The 17,393-nt window shown below is 43.3% G+C and overlaps 1 protein-coding gene and 1 long non-coding RNA gene across 6 annotated transcripts in view; both read right to left on the minus strand.

Annotated features, from left to right (window-relative positions):
* The window catches only part of PSD3 (pleckstrin and Sec7 domain containing 3), a 646,842-nt gene that overhangs the window by 481,194 nt on the left and 148,255 nt on the right, over positions 1-17,393 (minus strand). The window lies entirely within an intron of this gene.
* LOC138921087 (uncharacterized) lies at positions 6,293-9,465 on the minus strand. The gene is made up of 2 exons (XR_011433347.1): positions 9,299-9,465; positions 6,293-7,406 (listed from the first exon to the last, which is right to left on the minus strand). It is a non-coding gene; the product is annotated as an uncharacterized lncRNA (long non-coding RNA).

Genomic DNA, 17,393 nt, shown 5'->3' on the forward strand with positions numbered 1-17,393 from the left:
TGCCTGCTAAAAGTGCTGTACCTCTTGAACTTTCTGGGCTGCACACAAGGACAGCTAACGGTTGTAAGTCAACATGTATCAGGTAAACACACTGGACTACATGCCCAGACAGCTCTTGGACAGCTAGGACAAGAGTAAGGATATGTCCCAACACGCTCTGAGCAACTAATATTCCTCTCTGTTTTGATCTTGTCGGCAAAAATTTTCTGATGCTTTCTCTTTACTTATTAAAAGAACCCAAAAACCTTGATTGCCAATATTCTTTCAAAACTGTGCTTTTCCTATGTGGTGTTATCGAGACTTAACAGAATGAAGGAACGTATATGAAAAAGAGAGACAAGACAAAGAGACCATCAAAACCGCATTTTGTTTTAAATTCTCTTTTAGATTCTTTAACTTGCACATTTTCATAATGTAGAGTTTTACATGAATTCCATCATCAAAGAAACTTTAAGGGAAAAAGAGAATTTCTCTTTTCATTAAAATTGTTTTATTTTATGTGTATGTGTTTATATGGGAACAAAACAAAACTGATGAGAAACAGCTGGGTGAACATGTGGTTTTTAAAACATTACATAATAAAAGAGAAGGAAAAGATTCAGATTCTTACACTGCACCTCACATACGGTATTTCATCCCTGTAGGCCCTTTTCTTTTTTTTTTAAGGATATCAAATGCCAAAGTGATTTCGCAGGTGATCCAGCTTCTAGGATTACATTCTACAAAGTCATTTCCCTTCCTTATGCTTAGTGAAATGCGGGGTGAGGCTCCCATGTGAGTATGAGTCCCCAGCATGTTCTCCAAGCAAACCAAGGCACATATTTAAAAGCAAAACGTCAGGCATGATAAATCTTGGTCTATCACATATAAAGCAAAGAAAATCACATGTAAAAGCAGAATGTCAGTGATCGAAATATCAAAAACCTTCAATTCTGTGCCAGCAAAGTAGGTTGTCTATAAAGTTGCTCAGGCCTAGACATCAAGAGAATTTCTGTAGTTTTCTTTTAAAAAAAAGTCTGGGACATAAACAAAAAGCACTTCATGAACATGCTTTTTTATGGATCACGGAAACTCAAAACAACTGAATCCATGAAGAGCTCCGAGGAATATCACAAACCCACACAATGCTCTGAACACAGGCTTGGGCGTGTGAATGTCATCCGTAATGCTTGAGTTGGCTGCCAAAAGTTCAATTTTTCTCTCTTTTTAAAATTGAATTAAATGCCTATGAAAGAATCATACTTCCTAAAGAGAAAGGACAACTTTAAAAGAGAAGAATAATTGCTCTCATCTCCAGTTAAATACAACTTCCATCTTGGTAAGATTGAATAAAGGAATACTTCACCAGTGAGTTGGCCAAAACGCAAATGGGAGGGCGTTACAGAAAGATCGGACCCTTCCTTTGTCCTGCCTCCCCTCCCAATAATCTGGTTCTTGTCCATAAACTACTTTGATGTTATAGAAACAAAAAGTCTACAAAAATGGGTGGAACAGAGGAGAGTAGAAAAAAACAGTAAAGACCCAAGTCTTGAAGCATATTAACCAGGAAGTCAAATCTATGTTCAGCGTCAGACCACACATTTGGTCACATATTATAGACTGGCAAGCAGCGTATTTGACCAAAATGGCTGTGGTGAGAATTCTTATGTGTGGAATAATGCTACATAAACAAGATTTCAAAACAGTTCTAGTGGTGGTTCAGGGTCAAAAACCTTTTTGTATACTGTGATCTTCAGCCGAGCAGAGCTCTAAACAACACGCTCATTAGCTTTTGCAGGCTGAGGCACCACACGTGCTGTGCAGTGGCTAATACCCCTGTGGACCTGACAAATTCCATGGGAGAGAAATGAGATCCAGCCTGTTACTTTTGCCACCTTTAGGTTCATAGTTGGGGGGCAATACCATGACCACATATTGTGTCAAATCTCAAATACTCACATAGGCATGAACACATTATGAATTTTTTGCAAGTCCTGAGTCTTTTTTGTTTCCTGCTCCACATGTTGCTGGGCAGGATACCAGTGCAGGGCCTGGAGAAGCCACCTCCGGGAGTCCAGGCTCAGCACAGTGTCCTGCCCTTCCTGCAGGCACCTCCCACCCCCAACCAAAACAGGGACTACATACGTTGCCGTGTTGCATTGGTCATTGCCATGAATCTGCTTTTCTTCTGTGTGGTTCTCAGTTTGGCTCCTCCTTGTCAATGTCTATCCCTTTCATTGATTACTGTCTATTTATTGCTCTTATCCAGCCCCTCATTACCTCAGATTGAATTACTCCACTAGTCTCCTTGATGCTCTTCTTCCATTCTCAAATTCCTACCACTTACTAATGCCAGCCTGTGTCTTCGACTGCAGCTCTTCCCTTCTCCAAGCTAGCGTGGTGTGATGCAAAGAGCCTCCGATTTGGAGCATCAGATGGGATTCAAATCTAGGCTCTATCCTTAGTCTAAACAAGTCACTCAGTCCTTAAACGCATTTACTAATTTGTAAATGTAGTAATCCCCATGTATTTGCTGAATACATTAAATAAGATTATGGCAGTTATGTCCTAGAAAGCATCGAGCATAGCACTCAGTTTATAGATATTAAATATATGTGAATTATCACCTGTTCTTTTTCACCATATTTACTATTCTTTATCAACTCATTCCAAAGTTCTTAATCTAGTCACCAAAGACCTTCAATGCCCAGGTCTTGGTCTCTAGGAGTTTGCAATCTAGTGATGACAAAGACATAAAAAAAATGCAATAAAATGTGAAAAGTACCATAATATCGAAAGAATTATGAAAGTACTATGAGAGCTTTGTGTACCATAAAGCTTCTCAGAAGAGATTCTCCAAGGATGAATAGGCATTTGGTGGAGAGATGGAGAAGGTTACATAGAAAAATGTAAAGGCTTAGGTATGTCTGGGGGAGACAGGGAGATGAGGCTTTTAAAGAAGTTAAGGTCTGAACTGTGAAAATCTGTGAATGCCGTTATAAGGGGTTTGGACTTTATTTCTCACAGGGAATAAGGAGAAAATTTTAAGGAGAGCATGATAAGAAACCAAGAGACTCACAGAACCATGGAAAAAGTTGACCAAAGGGGCTGGATATTCCTCTCACATATCCTTTATTTTGAATATATCAGAAGTGTTAAGAGAACTGAGCCAGACAGTAGCCAGTCTCCCTTGAACACAGCCAACCCATCTTTCCTGGAAAAATAATAAGCATTTCCAGGCAACAGCATGGAGCTCTTGAAAACAGCAGTTCTCAGTAACTGTTTTCTAAGACTGATTCTACAGAAGTTCACCCATGTGGTTAGAAAACTCTTTGCTCTTCCATAGATGAGGTCTCTCTATAGAATGAGAGAAAGGGAGTGATTTCCTACCGTGGTAACATCTTCTCCCCTAAAAGGGGAAGGAAATTCTAGAAACAGAAGTAAGTAAAAGTTCCTCTCATTCAGCCCAAAAACCAGCTAGTTTTGGGAAGGTCGAGAGGGGGCTATTAAGAATTGTTGGGCACCTCCTAGGGGCCAGTATTATGCTAGATGCTTTATACATATTATCTCATTTAATCCTCGCAATAACCTGCTAGGCGTTTTTATCCCCAGTTGAATTCAGGGCTTGCATCAGGCTAACCATTACTAGAGTCTCAAATACTTTCCTTTAAACCTTCTTTTTTGGCCATGACTATCATCCTTTATGTTTTGTCCTTAATAAATGGTTACCAAGGAGAGTTGAAATTAATTTCAAGTTTAATTTGGGTAAGCAAACTGTTACTGACACTATCCAACAGGAGACAAGAGAACGTTGTGTAGAACCAGGGTGAAATAATTAGATCTTACTCTCAGACTTGACAGGGATCCTGATTTATTCATCATTTTAGCACTGATGAATTTTCTTTCTTGGGCCATCTCTATTCATTCCACATGTGTAAGCTAAGTTCCTAGCACCATGCATCTGGCTGAGGTCAGACTTAGCAGAGGGCCTGCCTACTCCTTCTCACTCAGTCCTAGACTGTACCCCTTATCATTTCCTTCTGTCTCTTAAAATGCCCAAGTGTAACCTTGCCTTGAATTTCCAAGGCAGGTTACTAAACCTCTTTTTTCCTTCCAAGTTGAATGCAATTTTGGGATATCCAAATAAAACTCCAGAGGCTAATCCTTTTAGTAAGATCTGATGAGGTTTTGTTAAAGCTGACAAGAAAAGTTTCAAAGAAATACTGTTGACACAGCAAAACAGTGCTTACTACTGGAGCTTACTATCAGTCAAGTCTTGGCAAATGAAACGGTTGGTTACTCCTGCAATAGAAGAAAAGGCATTAAAGTGGGTAGGGACAGGGGCAAAGTTCTCAGGTGTGGGCCGCGGATGAACGTGTGTCTTTGATCTGGAATAATCTATACCCATCCTCAGCTCACATAGTACCTGGAGAATTAGGGGTTAAACCTTATGGCTGGCAGCCCTGGGACCAACAGCTGCCAGCAATTACATTTGTCAGCATATCCTCTGCAAACCCTACTACCTCTCTGGGGCTCAGCACCAGCAGGCCTCATATTCCTGTGCGTGTGGGGACATAAATCTGTTTGCAGGAAGCAGGAACTAAGCTAGGTTCTTGAGAAGATGAAGTATTTAAGAGCCTCAGCAGAGAAATGCAGTGCCACTCAGCTGTTTATCTGCTAATGACAAAATGCACTGCTGATCTGCAAGCCTTGAGGTCTCTCTCTGACTCTGTAGCTCTTGGCCCTCTGGGCAGCCCTCAAGTGACTCCACGTGGCCTCCAGGCTACAGCAGCACGAGTGCGTTGTGCAGATTTCATTACAAGTAGAGGATTCAGAATCGTGTAATAGGAGGAGCCACAAGATGCTCACTTACCGTAAAATATCTCCTGGCCAGATGATAGAATTCTGCCATTAAGATACATGCCTTGGGATAAGCATCACTTTTCCTGCAGCTTTCTTCCTTGGATCCAAACCTCTAGGAATAGGAGTGTGCAGGGGACAGATGAATGGAAGAAACGTCGCAGAAAAGGGAGCTATAGAGTGTGGGTGGCGGAAGGAAACATAACCTTTGCTGCCTGCACAACCACACTGCTGAGCCTACAGGGCAGCGACTGTGACTATCTGTTCATTGCTGTTCTCCCACGTCTTGCATAATACCTGGCACCAGGTAGACACTCAATAGGGATGTGTTGAATGATACGAATTAACAAGGCAGAGAACCAGCCCTCTCCTCCCTAAGAATGGGGACCCTCTAGAACAAGGATCCCAAGGTGCCAGTGCTCTAGGCAGAAGCTGACTATCGCACTGCCCTGGGGCCAATGCTGTGGCCAGGTGGGCGTCCTGCTCTGAAGTTTCTGCTGTCAAGTGACATCTACTCACAGCCTAGTTTGGCCACTGAGTATCTTGTGGTTAAATTTTTTTTAAAAAAATGAAGCTTCATGCAAATTGGACTTCTATCCTTGCTTCTGTAGCAGCTCCACTGGCTGACCGGTCAGCATCCTTGGCTTGCCCAAACCCAAAAACAAGCAGTATGTGCACATCCAACAACTTCAAAGAACAGGGCAGACAGCTTCTAATTCCTTCTCCAGAAGTGGCAGCCAGGAGGAGGCCAGGCTTGATGGTTGCCCTCTGGGACTGAAATTAACCCAAATGCCAGTGAACGTGGCGGGACAATGGAGCCAACCTCTTTGGCTCTTCAAAGAGAGGTGGCCCCACCCTCTCCTCCAGGCCATCGTAGTCCTGGCAGACCTGTCCCCTTTGAGGCAGGAGCAGCTGGAGCCATTTTTACGGGATCCTTTCATGAGGGCACAGTGTACTTTGTCTCCCCATTTAAAGCCCACGGCTTTGAAAGGCAGATTCCTGGAGACATGGTTTACAGCCCTGAGCATGGTGAAAACCATTTAGCCAGCGAAGATAAATGGATAAAAGAGTGAAAGGTGCTCAGCTGCTGAATTAATACTTTATGTCCTCCCAGCAATTTAACTGCCAAAGTGCTAGCTTATCTAACCTCGCAAGAGAAATGGGAGAGCAGAAAGAGAGGCAACTCCAAGTCATCAACATGGTCAATAAACATAAGACCTGTGAAATGTTCAGCAGAAAGGTGTAGAGAGGCAATTTGCTTATGAATTAGTAAGCAGACTCATTCACAAAATAGAGAAAACTGTCACTGTTAGAGTCAGATCTGTTCTATATGAGCAGGGAAGCTAGGAAACGGAATCAGGTTTTCTCATTTTACATAGATTCGGTAGCACTACGTCAGGCTCTGTATGAGTCTGCTAGGGCCGCCATAACAAAATACCACAGACTGGGTGGCTTGACTCATGGAAATTTATTTTCTCACAGTTCCGGAGGCTAGAAGTCCAATGTCAAGGAGTCAGCATGTTTGGTTTCTTCTGACTGCTCTCTTCCTTGGCTGGCAGGTGGCCACCTTCTCCCTGTGTCCTCCCAGGGTCGCCTCTATGTTCTAATCTCTTCTTTAAGGACACCAGTTGTGTTGTATTAAGGTCCATCCATATGACCTCATTTTACCTTAATTATCTCTTTAAAGACCCCATCTCCAAAAAGAGTCACATTCTGAGGTACTGGGAATTAGGACCTCAACCTATGGACTGGGGTTGGGGGGCCAGAGTTCAGCCCATAACAAGCTCTAAAAGGAAGCGATATTCTCCGAGAAGGAGGCAGGACACTCTCTACCATCATTGCAGTTACACATACGCAGGAGGGTAGGAATGCCCTAACCCTCAAGGACATGTGTGGATGAGCTTTCTGGGCTCCTAAGGCTCTCTTGTGCCTCTAAGATCTATGAGAGAGGATGATGGCGAAGATGGCTTTATTTTCTCATCTAATTAAAAGGTAAAAATCTAGGTATTATCTCTCCTGGGCACCTGAGCTTGCATTGACTAGTGAGACAGCAGAGGAGCCTGGCAAAATCCAGAGTCTGAAGCCTGACTCCCTGCATTTGAATCCCATTCCTGCCACTTATTAGCGTAACCTCTTACTTGACTAATCCATTAATGAAAAACAATCATGATAAGGGAGGGAATGGAACAATGAAAATTCTTAGTTCCAAGCAGAACCTAGCAGAAAGTTGAAAGTCTTGAAGAAGCCAAGATTTTGAAAAGATACCACTTTTGTTGAAACAAGCCAGCCAATTTGTGATAGAGATTGCAATAATTCTTGGATCAAGAGCTCATTACTTACGATGTAGGTCAAGGAGGCCACATCAGCTCTGCTAAGTTAGTCTTTGAAGTCTGCAATTTGCAAATTAGAAAAAAGAAAATGTTTTAATTTAAGTGACTCCACCACTCCTGAGCCTGTGAGACGTGCCTGAATGTGCTCTTTGAACTAGCCACAAAAATGTGGTGGGCTCCACAGTTTATATTCATCACCCACATCTGCTCTTGTCAGACAAATAACAGCAATGAGACCTAGAAAAAAGTGAAAAAGATATGAGATTAGACAAATCTCATATCTCATAGGAGGTCCAAAGACCTCCTATGGGCCAGGAGTTAGTCACATACATCCTCTCTCAACTGTCTCAGTGTCCGGAGAAGGAAATCAAGCCCAAGGTCATTGAGCTCATAAGAGTTAGAGAGAGAACCTATGACTCCAATTCCAAGTCCAGTGCTCTTTCAATTTCACCAGAGTTGACCCCAAACCCCTACCCACACTTCAGCTAGAGTGTTCATTTATTCACATATCTGGTCACATCCCCTCTTTGCTCAAAGGTCTTCAACAGCTCCATGGCTCTTAGAATAAACAGACAGCTTCTTATGCTGGCCTGTGAGACCCTCTCCGCTGGTATCCCTCCATCTTACATACACACACCTCAGCCTTCTATGGCTCCCCTCCCCTCAGCGGCCTCCTTCCAGCCCTGGTCTTTGTCAAGCTCCCTCCCCCAACAAAGTTCTGCGCAAGCTGGCCCTCCTCCTGCCCCCATCTTTGCCTCCATCACTAGCACGCATCCTTCAGTTCTTTTTTTTTCTTAAAGATTGGCCCTGAGCTAACATCTGTTGTCAATCTTCTTTTCTTCTTCTTCTTCTTCTTCTTCTTCTTCTTCTTCTTCCCAAAGCCCCCCAGTACTTAGTTGTATATTCTAGTTGTGAGTGCCTCTGGTTGCGCTATGTGGGACGCCGCCTCAGCGTGGCCTGTTGAGCGGTGCCACGTCCGCGCCCGGGATCCAAACCAGCAAAACCCTGGGCCGCAGAAGTGGAGCATGCAAACTTAACCACTTGGCCACGGGGCCGGCCCCTCAGTTCGTAATTCCATTGTTCCAGGTCCAGGGAAGACTTCTCTGCTCTCTGGGATTAGACCACACCCTCTATTATACACTCTCATATGACCCAGCATTGTCCCTTTTTTAGCACTTACTGCAGCTCCTACTTATTTGTGTGATTAAAACTTGTCTTCAGTTATCTATAAACTCCATGAGTGCAGAGACCTTGTCTGTGTTTCTGCTCATTAGGGGATCCCCAGCACCCCAGCAGTGCTGACACATAGTAGTCCCTTAATAAATATTTTCTGAATGAATGAATGGATGGATGAATGCATTTGCGCGCATTTTCTCCCTTTCTATTTGTTTTGCTGCTGGAACAGGGAAATTGTCTTAGGGGCTGTAGAAGGGCTTGAGAATATAAAAATCCCCCGTGAGAGTAATTGCTGCTCGCTGTGAACGCCCGCAGAACTCTTTGTCATTGTGTCACGCTGACTTATAATACAGTCAGGTACATGGCATGTTACCATCTTCCCCTATCCGACTGACAGCAGGGGCCATATTTTATTCTTTATTGTATCCGCTGCACCCAGCACAGTGCGGGCACTCACACATTTGCTGAAGGGGGAAGAATACAAAGAGCTAACTGAAAACGATAGGCTACGTAAGATTCTAGAAAGAGGTGGCATGATATGGGAATAAGATCGCTTAGCTCAGATGTAAAGAAATTTAGAGCATGGGTAGATGGATTAATGCCAGGAAGGAATAGGAAAATCTCCTCCTTTGATACTACAACAAAGGAAGAGATAACAGATATAGAAATAAAAACCAATAAAGGTGATGGGGGGGTGTGGGGCTTTTGTGTCACGTGTCCACAATTTGCTTTGTTTCAGCCTTTCCCTGGTGAGGTCCTCAAGTAGGGTGGATGGAAGAAAAGATGAAGGCTTGAGGAGAGCAGAGATGGCCTGCAAAACTACTGTGGTAAGAAATGCAGAAAGGTCATAAGAAAACTTAGAAAGTTATAAAAGAAAGTGTTAGGAGTTGACGATTGGTTTGCTACAAGCACACATTCACTTTCTTGGGATGTCTCCAGCTGTGCTTCAGTACCTAAATGCAGAGCTCGAGGACTGGGGTGGAGGCTCAGTGTTAACACAGCCAATCATGGAGTCCAAGATGGGGAAGAAGTCCAGCAACACCAGGAGGGGAGAGATTGTCCATGCAAAGTGGGAGGAGTCCAGTCACTGGAAATCTTGGTGATGGCCGAAGGTCAGGACCTGAGGACACAAAGTGGTGAGTGGGTCCATCTGGTATCCCAGGACTAGGAAATCAGACGGACTGGGAAGGGCAGGTGCTTGGGTACAGACCTGAAAGTAAGTAGGGAGAGGGAGTCCAGCCAAGCTGCCTGAGCAGGTCCGTGGAGGGCCTGCTCATGTCATTTCCTCCTGGGAATTACATATTCACTACCTCTAGTCATCAAAATGTGGGAAGGTCAGCCAGGAGTTGGCAGGGCTCCAGCCACACAGATAAATTTAGGGATAGTCCTCAAGAGGGCGAGTGGCTAGAAGGGTCACAGTCTTGGAGTGACAAGACTACTGGTCAGGCTGTCCACATGGGGACTAGTTACTCGAATTCAAGCAGAAAGAAATCATGAGCCAAGTGCTAACATCATCTTAAGAAGGTGAAAGTGGGTCTAGAGAACACGGTGGATAACTTCAACATGTCGAAGGCAGGTAGTGAGAACAAGTGAGGATGCATGGCAGTTCTAGGACCAGTGCTAACTCCCACTCCGACCCCCACCCCTGCCTCAACACACATGTACACACTCCTTTCCTCTTGACAGAGAAGAGGAGAACATGAGGTCCTCAAGGGAGAGAAGACTGGGACAGTGTTGTTCAGAGAAAGGCAAATTTCTTATAAGATGAGGAGATGAAGTAAGGATATAAAGACATTTACAGTGGAAAACACCCAAAGCGCAATCAAGAGAGAAGATAACTCATGGTGAGGCCACTGACTAAGAAGCACCTTGGTACAAAGGTCATCTTGGCCTATGCTAGGCTAGGTCCACACGCCTGGAGGTGGAGCTAGTAAACTGGTGTTTGCCCACAAATTTACCTCCGGTCACCTGGCTGTGCTTGTGCTGTCCTAGGCACAAGGAGGACTCATAGCTCTAGTGGCGAGCACTGTTACTTGACAGACATCAGGGAGTTCAACTCGTGCAGTTAAAAAGGCTTTGCTCATACAAGAATTAGCCTGATCAGGCAAGGTACCTCAGATGGTCTGGCATCTGCCCAAAGAAAAGGCAGATATTCCAGGAAGGAAGGAGTGGAGATAGGAAGTCCTAGCACATGCATTGCTACTCTTAAAGTCACCAAAGTTTGAGTTCATTGAATTCTCTTGAAAACAGTAAAATTAATGGGTTCCTTCCCATTAGAAGAGCTATAGAAGCATTTGAGTTGCTGGATTCTGGGTGACAAATGCATCGAAGAAGCAAGCTGCCATGACCATGCTCCTCCCTGCCACTCCCTCCTACCTGGGCGCCTGATGCCCATGCCTGCTCCTCCCTCCTTCCTGGAGCAGGCCTCAGATGCATCACCCAAGGGCAAGACGCATAACGGCTCCCCTCTTCAGGACCAGTAACTGAGACATTAGTCAGGGCATATGTAGGATGTTTGGGGAGGGGGCAGTATGGGAAGAAGATAGGAGGAAATAAGTCTAGTTAAAAAGGGTGCCAAACACAGCTCAAATATAATAACAAAAACAGAGAATGGTGTGTTGAATACTCATGTGCTTACGTCCAGCTTTATCCAATCTAAACATTATTCCATATTTGCTTCTGATTTTTCTAAGACAATGACACATTATAGATACACCTGAGCTCCGCTGCATATCCCTTCCCGGTCCATTCCCTCTGCTGCTTCCTCCTTGGAGATAATAACCACTGTCCTGAATTCCGTGTTCATCGTACTAATGCATGTTTTTAACTCTTAATATATATTTGTTTCCATAAAGACTGTACAGTATTGGTTTTCAGTGTTTTAAACTTATTTAAATGTAACCCTGGTCTATTAGTAATCGTTCTGCCATTTGCTTTTTTCCGCAAAATATTGTGTATATGAGATTTATTCATCTTGATAGTTGTAACTCAATTTTTTCAGTTTATCTGCTTTATAGTATTCTATTGAATAAATATAATCAATCCATTTTTCCTATTGATGGACATTTGTTTCCATTTTGTTGCTTTTACAAACAATAACGTAATAAATTGTATACGGTTCCTTGTTCACATGTGCAAAATTTTCTTAAGCGTATAGACCTAAAAGGAGAATTTTGGTTAGGAACATTTTAAACTTCACCATGAGTCTCATGAGAGAAGGATCTTGTCTGTCGTGTTCACTGAAGGATGCCCAGTACTCAGAACAGTCCTTAGAAGAGAAAGCACTCATTATAATTTGTTGAACAAATGAATGAATAAAATTTTTATTTTTGTTTCCCTAAACCAAAAGCGGACTCCTTTGGCTTGTTGCTCTCTGGTCCATTAAGCCTCTTCTGCTCAGACCCTCCCTCCCTGTCTTTGGATCTGGAGTGGAGTATAGTACTGCTCGGCCAGGCCTCTAAAAAGCCCCAAGCCGGGATCATCCGCGGGCTGTCCCCTTGTGCTGCCTTGTTACAGTCACGCGCTTCGGAAGCTCTTTGTAATCTTTGTGGAGCCATGTGTGAATCCCCTGATTGAAGACAGCCTCCCACGGCTCTGAAGCACACATTTTGGATTGTCCGTGAATCAACAGTAGCCTTCCATTGTATTGAGGCACTGAGGTTTGGAGGTTCACTGTTACAGCACTCAGCATGCCCCAAACAAACGTGAGGACAAGGACTACCATGTTTATGGTGGGCTCCTGGGTGCCTGGCAGGGTTTGTGGTGCGTGGCCGAGATTGACTAATACTTGTTGAAGGAAGGAAGAAAGAAAGGAAAGAAGAAAGAGAGAAAGGAGGGAAGGAATTTATGTTTCCAGAGCTCAGTTATCTCGCATGGATCCAGCTCTTTCGCCCCACGTCTCCGCTGTCTTCCTCCCGTCTCCTCTACTTCTCTTCATGCTGACAAATGCAGTAACGATCTTCCCTTGGGAATTTGCCAAATGTAGTCCAGGAATTGCATATTTTTGGTAAACTTGGTTGTAATAACATCTGTGAGCTAATTAAATGAAGCTGAAACTATTTTATAAACAAACGATTTTAAAAGGCCTATTCTCAAACAGGAATAATGATGATGAATTTTCCCCTTAATAACATCTAATAGTGCAAACAGTTTTTAAACCTAGTATACCTGCAATTCTAGGCACAAGGGACTTTTGAACTAAGTCATTTAGAAAATAGGAATATTAAACACATTGTACATTATAGATGTATATGATATTATATATATTCACAGCAGAAAGAAAATTTGTAGCAGAAGCTTCTCTATCGTGTTTCCTTCTCCTTTGTGGGTACGTGAAAAACTACACGTTCAGCCCCTTTGCAGGCAGGCGGTACAGTGTGACTAGTCCTGGCTAACGTGAGTGGAAGGCATGTCTGTGTCCCTTCTGGGCTGTGACGGTGAAAAGTCTCTGCAAACCTTCTTGATGGCTCTTGTTACTTACCCGACGAGCAAGAACTAAACGTTTGTTGTTTTAATCCACTGAGAAGCAGGGGCTGCTATGTTGCCAAGGGACATTTGAGCCCAGCCTGAGGGTACGACAGCTGATGAGGGTTACTGAAGAGGCACTTCAGACATAACTAACAACACATCTACTTCCTAGGTGAGTTGTAGACCTTTTCACTGATCCACATCACTAGCCCTGGGGTGAAAGGACTAAGCTCGTATTTCAATCTCAAAACGGCAAGAAAAGGCAGAACGTTCAGAAAGGGCAAGTATGGTTAGTGCTCAGGGTGTTGACAAAGCAAAATTACACAATCAGGACCAGTTTGTTGAAATCCTAGACCCAACTGAATCCACACCCCGTTCTGTGACCTGTGGCCACAGAGATTTAATCTTCTCAATGGTTCCTTTTCCTGTATTCAGATGACATCAATCACGGCTGGAAAGCCATTTCACCAAAGAAAGAGAGCTATAGAATTTAATACAAGTTAACTTCAGTCTCCATGCTGGTGCATATGGCATTAGAAAACATTGCTTCCTCAAATTATCTGCTCCCGTACTAGAAATGCTGCTACCTGCCTTATTAAAGGTACACTCTACTGAAAGGTAATTCTATTATCTTGAAAATCCGTGTTTCTTGGTCTGATTTTTTTTCCCTCCTTAATGTTAAATACTATGCTATTGCTGCTCTTTGTCTGAGTTGCAATCTCATTTAAACGTGATCATTTATAGCAACTTTCTTACAGGGTAATTGCTTGCTCTTTCATCTTTTTCAAATACAAGGAGACAAAAGATATTATTTCAATGCAAAATTTAAAACTCAGAAGCCACAAAAGGAACGTGCTGTGGCCTCTGGGCAGTTTATTAGTTGCATCTTTGCAAATAAAGAAAAAAAAGTTGACCTTCCTATACCTAATTACTCAGACCAGGCAGAATCTGGATGTCTGAATATGTATATTACATCTAAAATGAGTCTTAGAACCATTCCTCTCACTGGAAGAGAAGCAAGCCAGATTTCTGACTCACTGTACAATTACAAGGTAAAGAGAAGGCTCCTGATGGAAAGATTGAACAGGTTCCACGTATGTAATCTAACTGGCACAGAAAAATGCATGGGCAAACCAAGATGTGGCTAAGCAGAGTCCACGTTCACAAGGCAGTTGCTATCATTTTCAAATATCAACAGGCAGCAAACATTCCATTCAGACTCCAAAATGCATATTGCATCTGTGCACTTTTTCCATTGTCAGTCTGGCTTCTTCATCAGCTGTTTCAAACCTCTTCCCTGGTTTTCTAGTTTCCATATTCCAAAACTAAGTGAATACTGATATCTGTCTGGTACAAATACACCTGAATATCCCTCACGAATCCCTTCTCAGTTGCACAGATTCCAAATAAATGAATAAAGACAAAAATAAAGTGAAATAGAAAGACAAAAATATAATAAGGGATTCACTGTGTGAAAATTCACAAAAAGACGTTGGGTAGAAGCTTGTTGTACTCCCAAATTCCCACCTTATCTCCTGGGCTGTTGGTGATGACCTTGGCCTGCTCTTCATTAGGGAAATATAAGCTCTCAGACAAGGCTGTGATCTTTCATCTTGCTGCCACTAAATCCACATGCCAGCCTGCCTCTGCACTCACCTCTCTCGTTAGCTTTTGATGAGTTCTTGATGCTATTTCATCTCTCTTCTCAAGACTGCATCTCCTTGGTTCTCCCTTCGACTCTGCCTCACCAATACTTACTCTGTATTGCTCTCACTGGCACACAAACATATTTTACTGTCTCTTTATGCATCCCTCCATCTACTGCCTCAGTTCTCTTCTCTCTTTCATAGCCAAATTTCTCAAAGAGTGCTTTATGCATACTGCTCTTCATTTACTCTTCAACCCACCGGAATTTGGCTTCACTCCCATCTTTTCACTGAAGTTTCTTTTGTCAAGGTCTTCATGTTTCCTTAGCTTGGCAGCATTAGATACAATTAACCCTTCCAGCTTCTATGACACCAAAACCTCTGCTTACCTCCCTAGGTACTCCTTCTGGGTTCTTTTGCAGGATCCAGGACTGATATTCAACTGGTCTGTACCAGTTTGGCTATACCAGTTGTTAAAATATTGAAATACTTCATACCAGTTTTAAATAGCTACTGTCCTGAGCCACTCCTGACCCAGCCCTCCTGCTGTCTTGGCCTCTCCTCTAGGCCCTGCTAAACGTTAGTTTAATCCAGCACATCAGCGGGCCTCCAGGACCCTGTTTTAGGGTTGCCACTGGCATCTGTTCTGATTAGCCAGTGTCTGTGCCTGAGCCTGTGACCACTTTGATTCCTCTGTGCCTGATCTCTAAATGTCTTAGAGGCCCAATGCTTTGCCCTGAACTTCTGCTCTTTTCCCTCTACGTTTTCTCCCTGAGTGATCTCACCTCTATCTGTTGATTTAAATTTCTCCAACATGCTGATGATTCCTAAACTTTTATCTTCATCCTCATTCTCTCCCCAGAGTTCTACTGCTTCCCCAACATTTCCATCTGGATGAACTCAGAGACATCTCAGACCTTACACATCCCTACTGAGCTCTTAATCCACCATCCCGCCCCCTAGACACCAACTTACTGGTCTGTAGGCTTTGCCATAGGTCAGTTGCTCAAGATTCCTCCTTCACCCTCATTGAACTCATCCATTTCCCTTCCATCATCTGTCACTTTTACTCCACAATATATTTCATGTCCATCTTCATAGCATTTCTTTCTTGAACCAGTGAATAGCCTCTAATCTGTGTCCCTTGCTTCCATGCTCGCCTGCATTCAGTCTGTTTTCCTCCCAGTGGTCAGAGTGGCCTAAAAATATATATCCTATTATAGTATTCCTCTGCCCCAAATTCTTTAATGACTTCCCATAGCACTTGGAATAAACCAAAATACATAAGTACTAAGTAAGCAAGCATGCTACTTCCTATTTTCTTTCAACATTCTATATAATTGCTTAAAATTTATGTTTGTCTTTCTAGCTCTCATTGAATATATATTTGAAATATTCAAAATAGATCTCATTTTACAAAAATGATTGGTGCCAGATGATGATACCAAATGCTCATATAACACTATATTTAAGGCACAATTCTAAGCGTTACACATACATTGCCTCATCTAAACCTCATAACAATTCTGTAAGGTAAGTATTATTATTATCCCCACTTTACAGAAGGGAAAGCTGAGGCATGGAGAAATTATAAATCTAGAAATCTTTTATTTCTATTCTATATAATGATGACTCAATTAATAACACTTTTTCAAAACAAAATTGGTTGGGTTAAAAAAAACTATGTCATGCTTAAAGGTTGTCAGAAGTTCTGGTTCCAGGTCTGATGGAGTCAGCACAAGCCACCGTGACTCTCACTGAATGCAACCACAAAACCCAGAGAGAACGCATGGCTCAGATGTTTAAAGACCCCACAAAGGAAATGTATGCTAGCAGGCAGACAGGGGGAGAACATTAGAACTCAAAATAGCACTGAACTGGTGGTGAGTTTACCATTTTGTTTCCCCTCCAGTATCTCCCAACGTGAACTTGAGGCAGCTGGAAATGTGGAAGTGAGCGCTGTGATGCAGACAAGGAGAGATCAGGAGAAACACTCTAGTTCTGGCTTGAGAAGCAATTAAGGGATCTACTAAATTTCAGAGAATGGGGAGTAATCATCCCTCTATTTTCTATTTTCTCCAATCTCTCAGGTCCAAGACACCAGATAATCCTGTGGCAGCAGTGGCAATAGCAATCTGCTAGACCCAAAACTCCAAAACTCAAAAGGAGAGGAACTTTTCTCTCTGTTCAGTGGAGTTGCAGCTCTAAGAGGTGGGACCAATCCCATTGCTTGCCATTCCCTCTGTCTCTCTCTCTCATCTCCTCCTGCCACTTGGCCCTAGATATGGCGCAGTTGTGGGATTGGAAAGTTTCTTGCTAGAGGACCAACAAGGAGAGACTAGTTAACTGGAAAATACCAGGGAGATAGTGAATAGCACACCTAGGAAAGAGAGTAAGGCCATTGCCATCCCAGTTCTCTGTGGCTTTGGGGAATCAAGGCAAAAACCCAGCTGATTTCTATGACTCAAGTGAGGATAACTGAGGGATGGGAGCCAAAAGCTTGCCCTTGTGATCACTCAGCAAAGCAGAGTTGCCCAGCCTGAAGGCATACAGCATGTGCTGCTGGCAAGAGCCACAGGAAAGTCTGTTTATCCTCCTGTGATCTTGTAGGCTGGTTAGCTGTATTGGAACTGAAGGCTGCCCATGAAAATGCTGTATGCCACCTACACTGAAATCTCCATTTTAGCAGAGGCCATGAAAAACGGAATGACTGAGGTCTAAGTCATGGGCATTTCCCTCCACCAAATAGCATCCAGCTGCGGTTGAGTCTGCATCATCATGCCAGGAACCAGACTGGAGGATGGTACCACAGCAGGGGCTGACAAAGGAGTGACCATACCCAGGCTTCTGGATTCCATAGACTGCCTTCATCCCCATAGGAAGATGGTCTTCCTTCCCTCCAGCTCAACTGCTGCTTCTGCAGAGGATGCGGCTC

The sequence above is a fragment of the Equus caballus genome, chromosome 27 (assembly GCF_041296265.1).
Source record: "Equus caballus isolate H_3958 breed thoroughbred chromosome 27, TB-T2T, whole genome shotgun sequence".
In the NCBI taxonomy this organism is placed as follows: Eukaryota; Metazoa; Chordata; class Mammalia; order Perissodactyla; family Equidae; genus Equus; species Equus caballus.